We start from the raw sequence: 19,087 nt of genomic DNA on the forward strand, positions 1-19,087 counted from the left end.
ACCTCTTACTGATGGCGCTTACCCACAAAGGGCCAAGAACCAGGCGGCAGGATCTTTGAGTAAATACTTATGAGGCTAAACATAACCCTATGCCCACGTCATCTCTCTTTATATCTCCCACTTCGTTCTCTTCTTCCATACTCTCGTTCAACGTCACGCAACGCTTGACGTGTTCCTTTCTTCTATCAAATTTTCTTTGTCACCTCCTATATGTGACAACTTCACAGGTGGGTATGCGCCACAGCAATTGGACTAGCCCCACTAGTGAGTACAGCAGGTGCCAGCGTTAAACGAAAACTCCGCTCTAATATGTATTTTACTCTCCATAGACTATCTCCCTTGAACACGCACACACACAGCTATGCAGCTGACTCCGAGCAGCTGCCATCGTAATGTCACGTGACTAAGCCGTACGGTGGAGCATTCTGTGAAGGCGCCTGGTCTCAACACGCGAGAGGATGCGTGGCCTCCGTGATGGGTTCCGGCAGGAGCATGGGCAGTAGGCTTCCTATGAAAAAGAGAGCGACGTTCCGGCCCCATTGGCGTTGGCCCCATAGAGTTTCATACAATACTTACTAGAGCGAACTCTGGCGCTAGTGTCTACGGGAGCTGCAACGCATGGCGCTTCAGCCAGCATGGGAATGATGGGTAGTACACGTATTTGTCTAAACTTCATTCTTTCGGCACCGTTTGGCTCCGCGTCGCCCGCAAAACAAAGTTCAGCAAAAGTCAGTTCTACTTCACTACTTTAACCTCTTTAGCGTCACCAATTCAAATCTGGTCACGAAGTTTACAACGATCCATTTTTTTATCCGAAACAAAACCAAAGCACAGCAATAAAAAAAGCCACAATGCGTTTGAAGCTTGCAAGTACGAAGACTAGGCACATGTGTACTACCATGGTGGCTCAACGATCACAGCGCAGATCCCCTCTAGTTAATTTTAGAAACTCTATGATTGGCTCTACTGAAACTGGCAGACTCGCACAGTGTTGTCATTCAAATATTTACACCGCGAACATTCAAATATTCAAGTATGAATACCCAAATATGAAAATTCAAATATTTACACCGCGGTAGCGCCCCAGAGGAAGTGGTGACCGTTGGCATGGGCCAGGTTGTCAGATCGAATCACATCAACAGCAACGAATGCAATCCGCCATTACAGTTTTGTCGGAAGAACGTTGTTGGGAAGATGTCACACGGCGAAGATTACGACGCCTTATCCGCCGACAACTGGAAAGGACAACTCGATTTGGACCGGCCGTGCGGGGCGGTGAGCACTCAGCAAACGTGCTGGCTGTGCGACAATTTTACGGCGTGGAACCGAGCTATGCGCACGCTCGGCTTAGAGCTGGAAGAGTCCATGCCAGGAGCGCTGCTTCTGCAGTGGTCGTTTGACGCACAGATGGGCCTTGACCAGGTGACAACCGCTCGCGAGGCATCACTTCTTGCATCGTCGCTCTTGCGTCAGCACCGTTGCATACAGGACCTGAGCATGATCGACCCCTACAGTAATGACTACACCGAGGAACACCCGCCATTCCAAGCGTGAGTCCTCCGTCATTGACGCTGACTTGTCGAAGACTCCGTTCTGAAAATCGACCAACGTGCCAGTGCGCATCCATATCTTAGAGACCTGGACACCGTCACTGGTTTGGAGACGCTGCACATCGACGTTGATGAAATCGACGAGAATTTCGCGGCTCAATCGACGCCATTATGGAGCGGAACCGCAGCACGTTGAAAAAGGTTCACGTCTCGGACCGTCGGCGGAGGCATAGCAGACTCAGAATGATGGAAAGCCTCGTCGCTTGCGAGTACATTGTACTGAAGTCGTGCATCAGTGACAGCGGAATACCGGACGTGGACTCGATGGCGAAGCTAATGGGCGTTTCGACAACATTGAAGGAAGTCAGTGTCCAGCCAATCCGTCAAGTGACGTTTCAGTCATCGCCAAGGCTCTGGAAATGAATCGCACTTGACAGAGCTCTCGCTCCACGTACGGTTGTGCGAATCAATCGAGGAGCTTTTCGGAGCACTTGAACTCAACAAAAGCCTGAAGGAACTCTCTCTGTGGGGCTTCGAGCGTGTGAATATGCGTTTCATGCGGGCCGTGGCGTCGGCGATGGAGAACACACACCCTGATGTCACTGAATATTGACGCTCGCCTCGACCAATGCGAGGGAATGCAACTGTGGTCGCAGGCCTTGTCGAAAAACTGCACTTTGCACGTCTTGATCCTGTCTTGCTGGAGCGTACCAATTGCCGAAGTTTCGGTTTTGTGCAAAGCTCTGCGAGTTAACAAGACTCTGAAGGCACTGAGGCTTCTGGGAGTCGATGCTACTAATGAAGAAAGGTGCGTGCTATGTTAATGTTTGGTGGGGTAGTTGTTCTTGAAGGAGCGTAACGAAAACAGCGCTAGAAGACAGGGACAGAAATGGGTACACACACGAACGCTGAGAGCGTTCGTGTCTGTGTGCGCCTCTGCGTCCCTGTCATCTTGAGCTATTTCTCGTTACAATAGGTACTATGGTTTTACTCATCGGCGTTTGGGGTAGTGCTGTTGTTTGAACCGTTGCATTGTAAAATGAATGTGCATGCGCCTTAATCATACCCGGAATATTTTATGCCATGTCCTGGGATTTTTAAATGATGACCTGACTTTTTTGAGAATGTTAGCATAGAATTTTATTTGGTGCGTACGCGTTTTACGGTTACATAACCAACTGGTATAACTAAGTGTGGTGCACACAGTTACTCATCCTTGTATTGAGTTTTTAGAGCAAAGCTTGTCCTTGCGGACCTTGTGTCGGAGTAGTTCGCCAAAATAAATCGCGTGATTAGGGAGGAGGAGCCTCGCGAGAGTAGAAAGGTAAACTTAAGATGGGAGTGAATAAAGTAAACAACCTTCCGTGACGAGGCGGCTTTGATGAAGCTTAGCAGAAAAATGTAATCCCTGACGAAAGGGGCGACAATGTTGCTGTCCGACGGTGTTCATGCCGTAGAACTGGCTCGAATTTTTTATTCTGTGTCCATTCCATAGAATTGAACATTCACAATCGCGGTGCTGTTTCTTTTCTTGTTACAGAACATCTCTGGCACGACAGCTGCTTGCGGACGAGTGTTACGACCGGGTGGTACTTGGAGCCTGGACAGAACCCTGTCTCAGAATCCTGTCCCAGTGCTGGCATCTCCAAAAAAGAGTGCGCAGATGATCTTGCTGCCACCCATCGGTGAGCTGTCGCTGGACATCGTGAAAGTTCTCTTCAACGACCTTGCCTCCAACAGGCGTCAAGCGCCTCAGTGTGTGTGTGAGCACGATCCCGACACCAGGGTCGCTCTTGTGTGCGAGGCATTGAAGAAGAACAGATTCATTCAGCTTTTGCACCTCACCGTCAGCAACGGGAATTCTGCGAACGAGATCTTACGTGCACTTAGTCTAAATACAGGCATAAGGCAACTTGAGATGTGCCTTGAGGTTCCACCTGCAGACGAAACGATGGCCGCGCTATCCGGAATGTTGTTGCACAACAAGGCATCACAAGCATCTCGGCCTTGTTGTACCACGAAGAGGGTCGAAAATTCCTGGACTCACTCGCGCAGGGAATGTCGGGCAACAGGCTGATCCTCGACTTCAGGTGCTGTTCGTCGGACGGCATAAACGTCCCGTGTACTGTGCTTGACTCTGTGCGGCGGAACAAAGCTGCACTTAACCGCGCCGTGGAGTTTGTCCTGCGACACCGAGGCAGGCGCGGCGCGGAGTGCTTCGAGCTCTTCGTCGGACGGTCCTGCCTGATGACCCACCTGACTGAAGTCTCCGGACTGTCGTACGTACAGGCACGGCACGAGGTCGGCGCCGCCGAGCATCGTCTTCGGGAGAAGTACTTCGTTCTCACTGGCATTGTTGGGCGCTCCGTGTCCTGCTGGCCTGCGGACTCCACGCAAATCGACGCGCTCAACGCCGACTGCTGGCGATCACTTGCAAGCTATCTGCGGATTAGTGACGTGTGCTTTCAGTAAGCACGAAGAGCTTCTCTGTCTGTAAACTTGCGGAAGAAAGGCAACGATGTGGTTACCGTTGTGCATATCCCGTTTTGTCTGGTTTATTCAGGTCCCGGGAGACTACGACAGCGTAGCCAAGGGCATGCCACCGCCCTTGCGGTGAGATGAGTTCCACGCTCGAACGCGCGCCGTCGATTGTATCAGGACCCGTAATAATCAATATTATTATTTTATTTTAAGTAGTTCTGCACCGCTAATCGACAGTGGTTCTCGAAAACGGAGCTTCTTTATCGGCAGTATATGGCTGGCGAAGCATAATTACTAAATCTAAATAAAATACGACCATTCTTTGCGAATAAATGAGTTTAATAATGCAGGCCGACGACTCGAAAGGTTCGAAGTAGACGGCTCTAGCTTCAACAGGCGTCGCCATCTTGCCCTACGTACGGAATCCCTTGCGCGCGTTGGCGTTGAACGCTATATCCGGAAATAGCGCACGTACGTAAGAGCTCGTACGCAATATTACGTGCGTTAAAGGGACCCTCCAATACTTTTCCTGACCTCATTGTTTTACACTTTTTTCTTTCGGGTTGCGTAGACTGGAGGCTGAAGAGATTAGTGCAGCAAGAACGGCAGCGGTAGGGGCACGCAGTCCGAAGTTATTCAGCCTAGAACACTCAAAATATCATAAAATGGAGGCCTACCCTCAACTCGATTTTCGCGGGGTCCCTGACACGTTTCACTCGCCCTGTGACGTCTGATGGCCCCAATGAAATGACTGAAAGATCTACGGTACGGGAGCTTGCATACAATGTTGCCCGTTCTTTCCAACGTATTGATGACGCCGTGCGATCGTAAAAACAATGTGGTGCTTAAGAGTGAACTGCGCGTGCGAAACGAGGCAGATCGTGAACGCCTCTACATTTTTTCTAGTTTTAGTCGTGTTTCTTGTTGCTACGGCGTCTATATCAACGCTCTTACATTTTTTTCCTTCAGTTCTACAAACACGGCGCCTGGAGCGTCCCGAGCGCGTTTCCCTCCAGCGCCGTGGCGTTCGGCGCATTCTTTGCCGGGCGCTGCAGTTTTAAAGCTGAAATGTCTAAGATCGCCTGTCTTTGGTGTTCAGTGAAAAAGCATGCTCAAGAAAAAGTAAACCCAATAATAACCCCTTTTGTGATGCAACGCCGCTATTACTTCTAACGTTACATTTATCCAATCATAGGCCAGCGCTCATCTTCGTCATTTCCGCCCGCAATAGTTCTGGCGAGCGCCACTACGCGTTGATGCAGTCAGCAGCGATGTAGGCGCTTCAAAAAAAGTGTTGGAGGGCCCCTTTAAAGGGATGCTGAAGTGGTTTTACAATTCGGTAAAACTTTGTTGTTAACAAGTACCAACATTATTGTCGACGATGGCGTAATTTGTTTCGCTGTTGTGGCAGCAGGAGCATTAAAATACGCGAAAGAGAAGTTCATCTTGCTCCCCCCAAGCAAGCGCGCCAAAAGTGTGGGCGTGGAAATGAACTAACCGGAACTACGTCATAGTCGGTAGTTTTGGCCACGGTGGTAGAATAACAGGTGGCCCGACGCCACCGCGTCGTTGCCACCGCTTTTCCGCAAGGTGCCAGCAGGTATACTCTGGGCCGATATCTCCGCTCCGGCGCATTTGAAAGCATTTGGCCAGCGTGCGTCGCGAGCATTTAGATTGCAATTTACATCTTTAGCGTTTGAGAAAGAGATATTTGAGAAAGAGAAAGAGTGTATTTATTACACCAGAGAGGCCTTGAGCAACACTGAAAGTTGCCGTCGCTTACAACGGACGCGCCACTAATGAAAGGCAACGCAACCAGCGTAGCAGCGGCGTCTCTTCCTTTCTGCTTGGTCATCTTCGATAAGTGCGGAGGCGTCCGTGGGTGCAAGCGTCCGAAGAGCAAGAGCGTCCCTATGCGACGCAACCAGCGTCGCAAAGTCGCAATCAGCCTTCGAGTCATGATCACGGCCAGATCACGGTGGTCGTGATTAGGTGATCGCACGGCTTGAGATCCGCTCTGATGCATCGCGTTTGTTGCGCTCTGTCAAACCAACGCGCGCGACCGCATCGGTGTTTCCGCTCACTTTGTACGCTGGAACCACGGCTGAAACCACGGTGGTTCGATCTGTGCCGCTGATGCGGCGGCCACCATGGGACGAAAATACTTCGCTCCAAATTGCAAATCTGGCTACAAAACTGCAAAGAAAAGCTGCGTCTTTTCTCCGCGCCGAAAGACGAAACGCGACTGCAGTTGTGGAAATGCAATTCCACGGAAAGACCGCCAGCTACAGTCCTCCGGCATACATAAAATAACGTGAAAACCAAATGCTTTCTTTTTTTTTACTCTGTACACTCGCCGGTAGGAATTTTCACGCTTTCGAAAAAAAAATACGCGCGCGTCTCTTGCAATCGCACCCTGTGACAGTCATATCGGGACTACCCGCGCCGATTAAAAAATTTTAAGCTTCATAAAGCCTGGCGCTTTATGTAAAAGCACAAACAGCCGTTTAAAGCCACAAAATTAGCTAGAGAAACCGGTTTTTACAGCACAGCGAGAGCTTGCGGTGGGCGTCTTTCGGCCCAAAAACTCGTCGCGAACCTAGCGGCGGCCGCGAGCAACTCGAGCAGTACGGCGACGCGCTCGCGGCGCTCGATGGGCCACCTGTTTTATTCTACCACCGTGGTTTTGGCGGAGCCGTGGCCTCCGTGACTACTTCTGGCTGCGCGCGTTGGTGGAACTGATCGCGAATACCATGCTTTTACAGAGCTGATGGCGCCGATGACGCGGCACAACGAAGTTGACGTCACCGCCTTTGCTCAGCAGTTAAAGAAGCCCTGCGGCTGCAGCCGCTGTTTTTTAAAGACGATAGTCTTTCTTGGGATACTTAAACGGAGAAATTTTGGTCTGTCGTCTTTCTGTTTGTCGGCACGTCACTCGATTCAGCCACTCGGCCAAAGTTGAACCACTTGCCCAAGGGCCAGCCATCTTGAACTGGTACGGCTGTTCATACTTGTGAACGTTCGATCAAAAAGTAAATACCACGCATATCTCAGGCGCAACATCACTAGGTAAGTATTAGGTGGTGTGTTCCTTTAATAGAAAATACATAGATTCGTAATTCTAGAGACCCTAGTTTCTTAAGCTGCGCTGAAAATGCGACTGCACCGAAACTTGGCTTTCTCCGTGCCCTTTGCACGAGCTCATTGTTGTATTTCGGTTTCGGTTCAGTATTGCACTGTACGAATGCCATGGGGCGCCGCTCTGACATTCCTGCTTTACCCAGGCGTGGAGTGTACTCGTTGAGTGCGGACGTTTCTTCTGCTTCGGCGCTTCGCGCCAAACCGCGTGTTCGGGCTGGCTGGCGGACCGAACGGAAGAACGAGAGGGAGCAAGCAGCCAATAGCTAGCTAAGGAATTTGGGAATGTTTTCAGCGCACGAAAAAATATGAAATTTTTATAGCTGAACTCAATATTGTCTGACATTGTTTTTCAACGCTTTAAACTGAAGAATGCGATTACATTAACGATTTTTTTATGTTCGCATCGTGGTATAGCGCTAGGTGGTGTCACAGTTTTGAGAGACTGTCGATAGTGGCGCTGGCTACCACGCTGTTTCAACCAATACTAGTATTTGTGCACTTGTAGTAATATTTGAACAGCGCGAGCATTCGAACCATTATTCAGAAGAAAGTGCCGCCGGAACTCCTCTTCAGTCATCACCTCAAACGCATCGTCTACCTCGGGCTTCATTTTTGCGTGACTTGAGCAGCCACGCAGGCGACAAAATGGCATGATCTGTCATGAACGAGAACGGAGACGCCATTTTCCAAACTGTCGCAAAAGGGAGATGACTGAATGCCAGTCAGCGCGTGAAGCCGCTCCTCCTCTCCCCACCCGCGCATACGTTTGGATCGAATCCAAGTCGTCCGGAGACCGTTTTGTATCCATTTTTGTCGATAGAACGGAGAGAGGAGGTCGACGGAACGAGGTCTGCGGCCGTTCTGTGGCTGTCACGTGACCGTTCTATGGCTTTTCCCGGCTATTCTCACGTCTTGGACCGTTAAACAATGCATATTGAATTTGAATTTGAATCGAGCCTCGACCAATCATGTGCAGCTCACAGAACGCTTCGCCTCCGCCCGGCTACAATTAATCACTAGTAATAAACTAGCTGCAATGAAAAAGATCCTTCCGTGCATCCAGAGACGTAAAAAATCCTGCTTGTTAGTTTCTGTTTGATTCATGGAGAAGAACCTCTGTGGCGTGCCATCGGGAAGGGCGCGCGTGGTTCGAAGGTTCCGTTTTCGCTGAACTGCGCTTCGCCCGGCGCCCGGCTTCGCTCACGCGGTGTCGTAGTACGCAACGACGCCGGCACTAGGAGCCCTCAGCCGCGTAATGCGTTTATCGGAGCTCAAGTAGCTGAATTGAAGACCAGCGTCGCGAGCCATTGTCTAGTTGTCAGGTTCACCGTCGACATCCATTGCGGCGATTGCGGCAAGCTTCGATGGCCGTTGTTGCTGCTGTGTCTCCCACTACTTTAACGCTGCTGCTACTAGTGTCGGCGGCCGCGCAGTAAAGGCGGGCAACGTTGGGCGCGGCAACAGTGCCGTCTGAAAGACGGCTTTCAGGCGTGTGATTTGAAGTGCGCTAACGCGATGCGGACCACTAAAACGTGATTTTATTTCAAAATAAGCACTTCTTTGGCACAAAAGTAGCACTACATGGTTTCTGGACCGCTATTACAACTGTAGTGGTGAAAACCAGTGGGTTCAGCTCTTGGTGCAAAGGCGCGAGCGCTGATCGCGAGCTGTGGTTGCAGAGCCTGCTTGTTTCTCGCTGGACCTGCGGTCTACCTGCTACCAGACGTCGTCAATAAACCCCCTTGCAAAGTGGTGGAGGAGCTGGGTAGTTAAATCTGGAACTTCGAAGCCGGAAGCTGCCCACTGCGCCGACAATGCCTGATCAGACCACCGAGCAAGGCACCGCCCAACAAGGCACGGCTCAGTCGCCACTGGTCATCGTGCCTACCACCCTGCGCCAATGCGATCCTCCCTTCTTCAACGGCACCGAGGACCAAGACGTGGAAGATTGGCTGCTGTTATTTGAGAAGGTGAGCGCCGCCAACAAGTGGGACGACCCCTCGAAATTGGAGTATGTACCATTCTACCTCAAAGACGTCGCCAGCCTGTGGTTCCACAACCACAATTCGGAATTCTCCACGTGGGCCGCTTTCAAGACCACCTTGGCAGCTGTGTTTGGTCGCCCCGCAGTACGCAAGCTCCGCGCCGAACAGCGCCTACGCGGACGTGCGCAAAAGCAGGGCGAAAACTTCACCAGCTACATCGAAGATGTCATCGATTTGTGCAAGCGCCTGAACCCTGAGATGACGGAACAAGACAAGATCCGACATATCTTGAAAGGCATCGACGATGATGCTTTTCAAATGTTGCTGGCGAAGGACCCACGTACCGTGTCCGAGCTTGTGACCTTGTGCCAGAGCTTCGAAGAACTTCGTAAGCAACGCGTCTCAGTTCGGAGGTCTATGACAGCAGACGACTCCCTCGCCGCCTTGACCGTCGGTGGTGATAACACCCTGTTGGCGCAGATAAAAGAATATGTACGCGAAGAAGTGGCTCGACAGCTCTCGTGCCTGTCGTATTTGCCGACCACCGAAGTGCCCACTAACTGCCTATCGCCGACCATCAGACAGGCTATTCAAGAGCAAGTCTCCGAGGCGTTGCCGTTGCCGTCCGCCTCTCCACCGACACCTGTCGCCGCACCACTGACTTATGCAGCTGCCGCAGCAAGGCCGCCGCGTCGTCTGCCAGTATCGCCCCCACAACCTGTGCGACCGTCCACCATGCCATTTTCTGCTACACCGCAGCACTACGGAAATCCCTGGCGCACTGCTGACAACCGGCCCATCTGCTACGCTTGCGGGATTCCAGGTCACGTTGCACGCCTATGTCGTCGGCGCTTCGCGGTGAACCAGGAGGCACCAAGATATCCGACTACTCGTTTCGGCCGCCATACCGCGCGCCTCACACGCCACCTGAAGTTTACGAACGCGACGCGCAAGCTGCTCCCGATACCCAAACCTTCGCTTCTCGACGGTCTGCTTCCCCTTCACCACGTCGTCGTTCTGTGTCTCCTATGCGTCGACGACCCACCCCCACTGAGACGGAAAACTGACTGCCGCAGCTCCGGAGGCACGAGCTGCGTCATCGTCTATTCGTGTAAGTCCTCGCCTGTCCCCCGCCAATCTTATTGATGTAACTGTCGAAGGTGTACGAGCACTTGCGCTCATCGATACTGGTGCCGCAATATCCGTGATCAGTCAAAGACTCTGCCGCTCTATTCGTAAAGTAACGACGCTTTCTCCCGTGGTTTCCCTCAGCACTGCGAGCGCACAACGAATTGAGCCCGTTGCGGCATGTACAGCCAAAGTGGTAATTCGAGACGTGTTGTACACCATTGAATTTCTCGTGTTGGCTTCATGTTCCCACGATATCATTCTAGGATGGGATTTCTTATCACGCCATCACGCCGTTGTCGACTGCGCTCGGGCCGAAGTGGAACTATCTGCGTTTCGTGACGCGCCTTCTGTCGATGTGACCATAGCTACTGTGACCAACCTTGTCGTCGCGACGGACATTGACCTCCCTCCTTTCAGCGCCGTATTTGTTCCTGCCTACTGCGCTTCCCTTTCGGACGTTACTGTTCTGTTCACGCCATCTGACATCTTCGGTAGCCGCCACCACACGTCGCTGCCATTCGCCGTTCTGACGCTTCGTCAACACACCACCGGGATATTTATTTCTAATCCCAACTCGTGCCCTCTCAATTTGCGCCGCAACGAGACGCTCGGCCACATTCAGCCTATCGATGAAGGCGTTATCGTGCCTTTTGATTTCACCGACACCAAGTTGAATCCGGAGCTGAACGCGTTGGTTCCTCACCTTGCTTCGGACAGCGTGTCCTCAGATGCATTTCACCGTTCTATCGACAGCCATCTCGCTCCGGCTCAACGAGAGCAGCTTCTTGCCCTGCTGCATGAGTTCAGACGTTCGTTTGACTTCCCCCAAGCGGCGCTAGGCCGAACCAACACCGTTGTTCACACAATTGACACTGGGGACAATACTCCTTTGCGCCAGCGCCCCTATCGTGTGTCATCAGCGGAGCGTCGTGTCATTACAGAGCAAGTTGACGAAATGCTACAGCGCGGAGTCATCAAGCCTTCTTGTAGTCCTTGGTCTTCCCCAGTTGTACTCGTCAAGAAGAAAGATGGTTCCATCCGATTCTGCGTGGACTACAGGCGCCTGAACAAAATTACGAGGAAAGATGTTTACCCTCTTCCCCGCATAGACGACGCCCTCGATTGTCTCCAAGGTGCCGAATTCTTTTCTTCGCTAGACCTGCGTTCGGGTTATTGGCAGGTCCCAATGGCCGAGTCTGATCGCCCGAAAACAGCGTTCGTCACACCGGATGGCCTCTACGAATTTACAGTAATGCCTTTCGGACTTTGTAATGCGCCCGCAACGTTCGAGCGAATGATGGACAGCATTTTACGCGGTCTCAAATGGAAGATATGCTTGTGCTATCTTGACGACGTTGTCGTTTTTTCACCCGATTTCACCTCGCATCTCACTCGTCTGCGCAAGATTCTCCAGTGCCTTACCAACGCAAGCCTTCAGCTTAACCTGAAGAAATGCCACTTCGGGGCTCAGCAACTCACCATACTTGGTCATGTCGTTTCAAAAGACGGCATCCTCCCCGACCCTGACAAACTTCGCGCTGTTGCTGAATTTCCAAAGCCGACTACAGTTAAAGAACTACGGAGCTTTGTGGGCCTGTGCTCGTATTTTCGTCGCTTTGTCCGGAACTTCGCTTCCATCATCGCCCCGCTCACCAAACTCCTTGCTGGCCCTGCGGATCTTTCGACTTGGACACATGCCTGTGACGAATCCTTCACTACTCTGCGCCACCTACTTACTTCGCCGCCCGTCCTGCGCCATTACGACCCAACTGCGCCAATCGAGGTACACACGGACGCCAGTGGCGTTGGCCTTGGTGCAGTCCTCGCGCAACGCAAACCTGGTTTTACGGAGTATGTAGTCGCCTATGCCAGCCGTGCCCTCACCAAGGCGGAAGTCAACTACTCTGTAACCGAAAAGGAGTGCCTCGCGATTGTGTGGGCGTTAAACAAGTTTCGCCCCTATTTGTACGGCCAAACTTTCGACGTAGTGACTGACCATCACGCACTCTGTTGGTTGGCGTCGCTGAAAGATCCTTCTGGTCGGCTTGGACGTTGGGCACTTCGCCTACAAGAATTCGACATTCGCGTCGTCTACCGATCGGGGCGAAAGCATTCTGACGCAGATGCTCTCTCACGATCACCCGTGATATCCGATGAAAAGGCAAGCTCAACCATTGACTTCACCCTCACCGCTGTTAGCGTCACCGACATGCCATCTGAACAGCGAAAGGACCCTTGGATTGTCTCTCTTTTGAATATGCTCTCTGACTCATCAACTTCCGGATACCCGCGGGCTCTTCGCCGCCAGGCAACGCATTTCGCGATACGGGATGCCCTACTATACCGTCGCAACTATCAAGTGGCGGGTCGTAAATGGCTGCTCGTCATACCCAGCCATATGCGGTCTGATGTCTGCGCATATTTTCACGCTGAACCGCAACATGCACACGCTGGTGCGCTAAAAACGTATGAGCGGATCCGCCAACGTTACTACTGGCGGGGTATGTACACATTTGTGCGAAAATACATTCGCTCATGTTCCATGTGTCAACAACGTAAGACATTTCCTCATTCACCTGGTCAACTGCAGCCTCTACCATGTCCTGCACGCCCATTTGACCGTGTTGGGATTGACCTATACGGCCCACTTCCGTGCTCTGTTGCTGGTAATCGATGGGTGATTGTAGCTGCTGACCATCTGACAAGATACGCCGAAACGGCAGCGCTACCTTCGGCTGGTGCTCGTGACGTTGCCACCTTCATCTTGCATCGGTTCGTTCTTCGTCATGGGGCACCACGGGAGCTACTGAGTGACAGAGGTCGCGTGTTTTTGTCTGAAGTTCTACAACAGCTTCTTCACTCATGCCGTACAGTGCACCGCACATCAACGGCCTACCATCCTCAGACGAACGGCCTAACGGAACGTTTCAACCGCACACTGGGAGACATGCTTACTATGTATATTGATTCTGACCACTCCAATTGGGATGTCATTCTCCCTTTCGTGACGTACGCATACAATACTGCGACACAATCCACAACAGGTTTTTCCCCATTCTTTCTTTTGTATGGCCGCGAGCCATGCAGCACCCTCGACACAATACTGCCGTACAATCCCGATGCCTCGGAATTCAGCCCAGTTTCCGAAATGGCCGAATATGCTGAAGAGTGTCGTAAGCTCGCACGCTCGTTCACGGCGGATAATCAAGCCCTCCAAAAAGTTCGCCATGACCGTGATGTGGCCCCGGACACTTTCCCCGTCGGCTCTCTCGTGTGGCTTCGACTGCCTTTTCACTCTCCTGGCCTGACTCCCAAGTTTGCACCGAAGTATACCGGCCCTTACCGCGTCATCAAGTGCCCCTCTCCTGTTACCTATGTGATTGAGCCGGTCCAGCCGTCCACGGACAAGCGCCGTCTTGGTCGTGAGACGGTCACGTCAGCCGCCTCAAGCCCTACTACGACCCTCCTGTCCTCTCGTCACCTTGAGTCGCCAGGATGGCTCCTCTTCGTCGCCGGGGTATTGTAGTGGTGAAAGAGGAAGGCATTCACCAGTGGGTTCAGCTCTTGGTGCAAAGGCGCGAGCGCTGATCGCGAGCTGTGGTTGCAGAGCCTGCTTGTTTCTCGCTGGACCTGCGGTCTACCTGCTACCAGACGTCGTCAATAAACCCCCTTGCACAACAATCAACGTCGACTTAATGTTTCCTTAATGTCCTTTAAGGGGGAACTCTGGTGCATTTTCGACCATATGATATAATGCCGTTTCCAAATAGTATTGACAGTCCTGTAACAGCTAGGGTGGTTCATTTTGCCGAAGACTCGTCAATAATTTTAAATAAGCAATAAACTATGTGTCAGAACAGAAACCGAAAGAGGGATGCTTCTTGCTCAGTAGACGATGACGTCACGAAATACACTACAAGCCGCCATTGCACACTGATTCTTCTACCGCGCCAAAAGCAAGCTGGCGATGTTTTCCGACGCGGAATCAAGCTGAGCCCACCTCGTCTCAACTTACCAGAGACGAGTTCAGCGATGAGTGCAGCTATCTGAGCGCGGAAGCATTGCCTTTTGACTTCGCTCCGCCGGCGCTGAAGCAGCGACGGGCCCGCATCGATGGCATCGAGCCGTGGGAAACGAAACGAGAGAAGGCTCGCGCTGCGTCTGTCTGCTGCGCGAGACGGGGTAGGAAAGGGTAGAACGACGCGTCACGTACACAGGGTGGCCCGCATTTAAAAGCACGATTCCGAAATTGGCTACCAATTTATAAATTCGTTTGCTAAAAAAATAACCATCTCCCACTAAAGGGATCATGTGGTGATACGAAGCAGCGCATGGGTCGACTTTGATTCCGTTCATGACGGGCACCTTGCCCGATGTTAACGCGTCCTTGCAAGTGGAGCACACCATGAATTCACTATAGTTGCTGTTGTTGTTACTCGTCCCGACCCTTGTTGGCACGCCACGCGGGGTCGTCGCGCGTCGCAGAATCTCGTTCCCCGACGCCATTACGTGATTGCTGAGAGACTGCAAGGAGAGGCCCATCGTCATACCCAGCCCCTTACACAGGCTCGAACGCGCTAGCGCGTGCCAGCACACATGATTTTGTCTGCGCTACGCCAAGGTAGGACAGCATAGGGCAGCCCGGGCCCCTAAAGTGCTCTGCACCTATCATCATCAAGGTGGTCGAAGAACAAGAGGAAGAAGACTTCTCCTTGGCGCGCGCTCAGATGGCTATGCTTGGTGGTGAAAGCCGACGGTCGCCAATAGAACTACGGACAAAGCCCAGCGCAAGGCCTGCTTCGCATCTAATAAATGACTTAATGTTGTATATTTCCGCATATATAATCGGGGTACCGAAGAGAACGTATGTTGAAAGTATTATTAAAATGGGTGAATATAAAAAAAATCGCGCCGGAGTTCCCCTGCAAGGAGATTCCTCCCACTACATGACATCCATAGAGTGTTTTTTTTCCGAACCAGTTTCCAGCATTGGCGTAGCTCTGTGGTGGAACACCTGCTTACCACGCAGACGGCGGAGTTCGATTATCGCTCCACCCGAAAATTTTTATTATTTATGTTATTCTTTCTCGATTTCTCGCTTACAGACGACGCTGATTTTTAGGTCCCAGCCAACGACGCCGACACCAGAATTTCTGCGAAACGAGCTCTTTAACGCTATCGCGTTAATATCCTTACACTACATCTGATTCTCTGCAACTAAACATTCCTTGGAACAATAATGTTGATCTGCTAGCCAGAAATCATATCATTTAAAGCAATATGATGCTCAGTCATCCACACTTAACTCTTATATTCACTGTTCTTGCCTGGCGTAATCACCTTCATGATTTAATTGCAATGGCAGCGCGTCTCTGCAAATTTTTTCATAACATGCCGAGGGTTTACATATCAAGGTAAAAATTGCCAGAAGAATGTTTCCTAAGAATGGGCTGTAATGCATTACTATGGGTTGATCTTTACCTTAAATTTGGTGTAACAGTACTGGGCATTAACGAAAGAGGTGTTTGTGGTGTCGTATGTATTTTCTTCGTAAGATAAGAAAGAATGCAATGTTAACGTTTATGACTTTCATTTTTTGTATCACCATGAAGCTGTATAGACCAGTCTATCCGTAAACCCTCGAAGAGTTACCGCTCTATAGAAAATTGTCTTCATCATGGCAATGAAATCATGAAATCATGAAAAATCGACCGTGGCCACCCAGACTGAGCTCAAATGGCAGCTGGCGAACAGGGCGAATTGGTTGACGTGACCTCGACCCAGGGATAACAAGAAATATGAACATGTAAATAGCTCAGCGGACTAGTCACACCTACTCAGCAGAAAATCCTGAGCCGGTATGCGCCACAAATTTGGTCAAGTCCCACTACTCACCACTGGTCCACTTAAAATAAACAGTAAAAAATTGTTAGCTAGGCAGGAGGGTTCACCACCCTCTCCTGAAAGAAAATTCAGAGCCTAGTCATGACACTAGAGCAAGGGAGCAACAGCCCGAATACACAAAAAACAAGAGATCCGACACGGACACACAAGCGCTGACTGACAGCTGGATTTACGGGCAGAATGACAAAACGTGATCCAAGACCCGATAGCCGCATCCAGAAGATAGAACTCAGAATCAAAGGGGGCCAGGGATGAGGCACTAACGCACTTCTTATCAATTTTTTAATATGATAGGCTTCTTAACTGATACGTGCCGTGCTGTCTTCACACCTATCCAGGATTGTCATACCTTCAAACCAGTTGCCATTAAATCCTGTTTTCAGTGAGCGCTTGTGAGTCCATGTCGTCTCCCTTGGGGGTGTGTGTGCGCGCTGTTACTCCCTCGCTACACAATTAGCCAAGTCCCCCAAAAAACATTGATGAATGACACTTGGGCCCGTATTTAATAACATAAATAGAATTTCGCGAAAAGTTGACTTATCAAAGTATGAAATAAGTATAAGTTTGACATAAGCTTGGGAAAGGTTTCAAAAACAGCACTTAAGTAAAAGTACCACCTTCCTGGGTATGTAAGGGTCCTGGAAACGAGGCAAAGCTTTCGTCTAGCCAAAACTACCAACTGTCACTCAGTAGTCGCTATGAAGCGGCTGCCACAACTAGCGGTTATTTTGTCATCTACAAGTGCATTTGTTACCGCCATATTCAAGAACAAACGCCCCCTAACGCCTTTCCAGAACTGGTCTTGTACTCAAGTAAGCTTCTCGGCACTCACAAGTCCGAAATATTATGGGGCGCCCCGCCACGGTGGTCTAGTGGTTATGGCGCTCGACTGCTGACCCGAAGGTCGCGGGATCGAATCCCGGCCGCGGCGGCTGCATTTTCGATGGAGGCGAAAATGTCTGAGGCCCGTGTACTTAGATTTAGGTGCACGTTAAAGAACCCCAGGTGGTCGAAATTTCCGGAGCCCTCCACTACGGCGTCTCTCATAATCATATCGTGGTTTTGGGACGTTAAACCCCAGATATTATTATTATTAAATATTATGGGGCCGTCAAGGCAGCATCGCAGCTATAGTGCGTAGCTGTCACCTTTTTTTCTTATGCGGTATGTTTGGCCTTAGAGCCAACGGAGCTATTGATGGATGGATACAATGCCATGAGCGTCTCTTTCACAATTGGGGGGGGGGTGTGGAGACCTGTGCGCCACCAATCTCGAGAAAAAAACCTTGTTTGTTATTGGTGTTCAGTCGGCCTAATCCTCCAGTACCTCAAATAAAACGATCTTCCAATAGAAAAAGAAAACAACCGTACAGTCACAGCCGCATTCTCTGTGCATCATGGCAGATTGACCTTATCTATCCCAGTATTTATTTTTGTCCTTTATCCCTGCTTTTCCACCACCCACCCGCTAATCGTATCTGACTTCTTTCGATAGCGGGTGTGTTTATCATTCTAATATTTTCCCTGAAACCCAAGACTTCAAATAGACTAGCGCCCTAACATACACCCGCGTGCATATCTACTCGTTCAATTAAAACATGCTCCGTCGTTACCTTGGCTTTCCAAAAGCGTGTAGATTTTAAGAGCGGATCTGTTAAAATGTGCACGCTTTGTGTACAGAGCTGTTTGAGCGCGCCAACGTGCCGTATCGCGTAGGCAGAAAGCTATCATAAGCAAGAAAATAAAACAAAACAACATTTCTTAGCCAAGCGGGATTCGGACGCGCATACCCTCGGTCCGAAGGTGAGCATCGTAACCACTCGGCTATCCAGGCACGCTAGCAGAACAAGCATTCATGGAAACCATGTGATTGCGTAGCTATGTGCGAGATAAAAGAAAATGATAGAGAGAAAGAGAACCGTATGTTCGGGTTGCTATGGGCGAGAGAACGAGAAAGAAATACAAAGGAAGAGTAAGAAAGCGAGAACGAAATACAGAGAAAGAGACAGAACGAAAGAAAGAGAGAAAGAAATAAACAGCGACAGAACTAAAGCATAGCATTGCCATGCATAGTATAGTATAGCAAGGAGATGAGAAAGAGAAGTGTGGGCGAGGAGGAGGGAAAGGAGGAGGGGATAGGGCAAAGCTTAGCAAAGCCGTGCATACTGAGTGTAGCGAGCGCTGAGAAAGGGAAGTGAGGGCGAGGAGGAGTGATATGAGGGTGAATAGGAGGGAATGCACAAGGGGAACGCCACCATGCCCCGCTGGTTCCTGTCTTCGCACCACTAGTGCATAGCTGCCCCGATTTCTTTCTTCTTCTTCTTTAGTGAATCTCGCTACAACTACGTATTCTAAGGCAACCCGACCTTGCTTCAAACAGTAAAGCGCTTCTCCTTGTATTACTACGAAATGCCTTCCTCCTTACTTCGTCTTCGCCCTTTCGGTAGTTACTTAGCGGCTTTTTTTTCATCGCTGCTATGGAATGACGCCTCCCCGTCTGCGACTTTTCGCTCATTGCTTTGTTGCCATATCGCTTACACTGCCAACCGGATACTTGCTGGTAAGTCTCCTAGTTCTTTTCCTCCACTGTGGGTCAACGCTCTTCCCGTGCAAATACGTGAACAGTTTCTCTCCCTGCCTTCTGTCCTTCATATTCCTTAACCTCTCTTCGAACTTGATTTTCCTCTAAGCTTCTCTCACCTCAAAACTTCTTCATCTCTTCTACCGCGCTTTAAAACACCATTTGTTGTCCTCCTGTAACCGCCCAACGCTAGGCGTCCCACAGTCATCGGATTCACGTCATATTCGTGTTTATCAGCTCGACTGTGCTGGAATTCTCAAAGGTAACAATCTTTTTCGAAAAGGTTATTCCTCCACCCAGAGAAAAAAAGTGTGA

Source organism: Rhipicephalus sanguineus, chromosome 8 (genome assembly GCF_013339695.2).
Source record: "Rhipicephalus sanguineus isolate Rsan-2018 chromosome 8, BIME_Rsan_1.4, whole genome shotgun sequence".
Taxonomy (NCBI): domain Eukaryota; kingdom Metazoa; phylum Arthropoda; class Arachnida; order Ixodida; family Ixodidae; genus Rhipicephalus; species Rhipicephalus sanguineus.